General features: G+C 42.0%; 1 protein-coding gene across 4 annotated transcripts in view; it reads left to right on the top strand.

Annotated features, from left to right (window-relative positions):
- Window positions 1-2,349, top strand: part of LOC144969955 (inverted formin-2-like) — a 321,818-nt gene that overhangs the window by 185,922 nt on the left and 133,547 nt on the right. The gene's annotated exons all lie outside the window — the stretch shown is intronic.

Raw genomic sequence — 2,349 nt, forward strand, 5'->3', positions numbered from 1 at the left:
CTTGGCTAAGAAGCTCACAACATTGCCATCCGGAAGTATAAATGACCAACACAAAAAAATACCCCACATGAACGTTTATAGTCTGGATAATACAGTTAAGTAAGAATTACTCATAAACGCGGATGGCAAAAAACAATAACAAAGACCCGAGTGACTATAATTAATGGATAAACACGCCTCTCGGACAGTCGTTATAATGTAAACAATGGCAGTGATTTTTTAACATTGTGAACAACAGATATTATGAAGTTGACGTCACTCAAATCTTGGTTGTTGTTGTTTTTTGCCATCCGTATTTATGAGTAATTCTCACTATAAACCTCTACTATAAATGTTACACATAGTTTCATGTGTTGGTCCTTTATACTTCCGGATGGCAATGTTGTGAGCTTCTTAGCCAAGTGCACATGATCTATATAGTTAGTATGCGCTTGGCTACGAAGCTCCTAACCTTGCCATCCGGAAGTATAACGGACCAACACACAAAACTGTGTATAACCATGACATTTTATAGTCTGGTTACTACAGTTTGTGAGAATTACCCATAAACGTGGATGGCAAAAAACAATAACAAAGACCTGAGTGGCATCATCTTCATTCTGTCTATAGAGTTGCTTTCTGTCTGTTTCTTGGAATGAGATTACTTAGTTTTGTCCTAGCCCTGTCCTGAGTCCTTGACAGGAAGGGACACAGTCATATGTATAGTTATAATTTTGGGAGATTATAATTTGTCCTTTTACATTTTCTTTTTGTTTTAAATATAAATATATAACGATTTGTAAACATGTCAGTGTTTTCCTCTAAGTGGGGACCTGTGCTTGTGTCTAGATGAGACTGTGAGCGGATCTCAAACTAAGTACCTACACTGATAGTGTGCTCTTGGAATCTACATCTGTTCCCTATTTGAACCATACCGCTTTGTCTTACATTTTCACGTGAGATTTCAATTGTAAATCAGTGACTTTTTTTGACTATCCCATTCTCTTCCTATTTACTGGCGCTGAAATGACTTAAATGTGTCGCAAGCGCCGTAAACTAGTGCCGCGCTGAGGACCGGTCCAAGGAGGACCGGTCCAAGGACCGGTCCCACGGTCTTTTAGCTGTGAACCGGAGACCGGTCCCATAGTGGAAGACTGGCGGCGGTCCTCACTTCTTATCACCTTTCAACGGTCTCGCGCCATACTAGGCTACTTCCCCAGCGATTCGTTGCCTCGGTTGCCTATCTTCCACCAATCACCACCAATCCCTCTTAATTAATCGCACCCACCCCCCTTTGCCATACACTAAACAACACAGACGACCATACAGGCAGACGACCACCAACCTCCACTCCGCAAACCGCCCTTTCGTGTGTGAGATGGGGGGAACAGGAGGCGCACGCCTTGGACGATTCCATACGGGGTAAATTTCAAAATTTACTACACCATAATGATCGCAATGACAATGTTCTATGGTGAAGGCATGACCCCTCTTCTCTAATGGGTTATTGTTTGAAATGTATGTGACTACTAAAGATGTGTGTGTTTGTGTGTGTGTGTGTGTGTGTGTGTGTGTGTGTGTGTGTCGAACCTAGCAAGTAGCAAATCCGATTTTTTTGTTTTCTTTTGTCCATCTCTTGTCACCACTCCTTTCTATCGCAGTGTTGTCATTTAAAATAATACAATAATATTAAAATTTTGTTTGGTGTTTTTACTAATCAAATAATATGAGTTTCATTCGTTTCTTCCTTCCAAAAAACCCAGTTATAACGTCTGAATTTTAAAAAAGTCCAATAGAATATTTGGGGACCCCGATAGCTCAGTTGATAGAGCACTCTCTTTATACGCAAAGGGCCAGAGATCGATCCCGGGTGCAGTCGAGTTTTTTCTGAATCCCTGTCTACTCAGCAATGAATGGGTAGCTGAGTTCATCAGATCTGGCGAAAAGTCACCATCGAGCCCTCTTATTTCCTCATCCACCCCCTCTTATTATAACTTCACGTCTCTCTCTCTCTTACTCTTCAATGCTCGCTGCCCTCTAATGTGTGTGTGTGTGTGGGTGGGGGGGAACTGGGGGGGGGGGGGTAGGAGTTGCGTGTGTGTATCAACGCCACGAACAACTCGATCAACGCCTTGGGCGATGCCATTATCTCCGTTAATGGGGATAAATTTCAAATTTTATTAAATTATCGAAGTAACAATGAAGTACGGTGAGCAAATAAAGAAGGCATCACCCCTCTTCTCTAATTAGGTTACAATTTGAAATGAGTGTGACTACTCCGTGTGTTTTACTCCTGTAGACCACGGTTTTCATCGTGTAGCGGTCTTTAACGGTTCAAGAATGAACGATCCCACGGTCTCAAAGGTCAAA

The sequence above is a fragment of the Berghia stephanieae genome, chromosome 4 (assembly GCF_034508935.2).
Source record: "Berghia stephanieae isolate SIO BIC M18660-M18661 chromosome 4, UCSD_Bste_1.3, whole genome shotgun sequence".
Taxonomy (NCBI): Eukaryota; Metazoa; Mollusca; class Gastropoda; order Nudibranchia; family Aeolidiidae; genus Berghia; species Berghia stephanieae.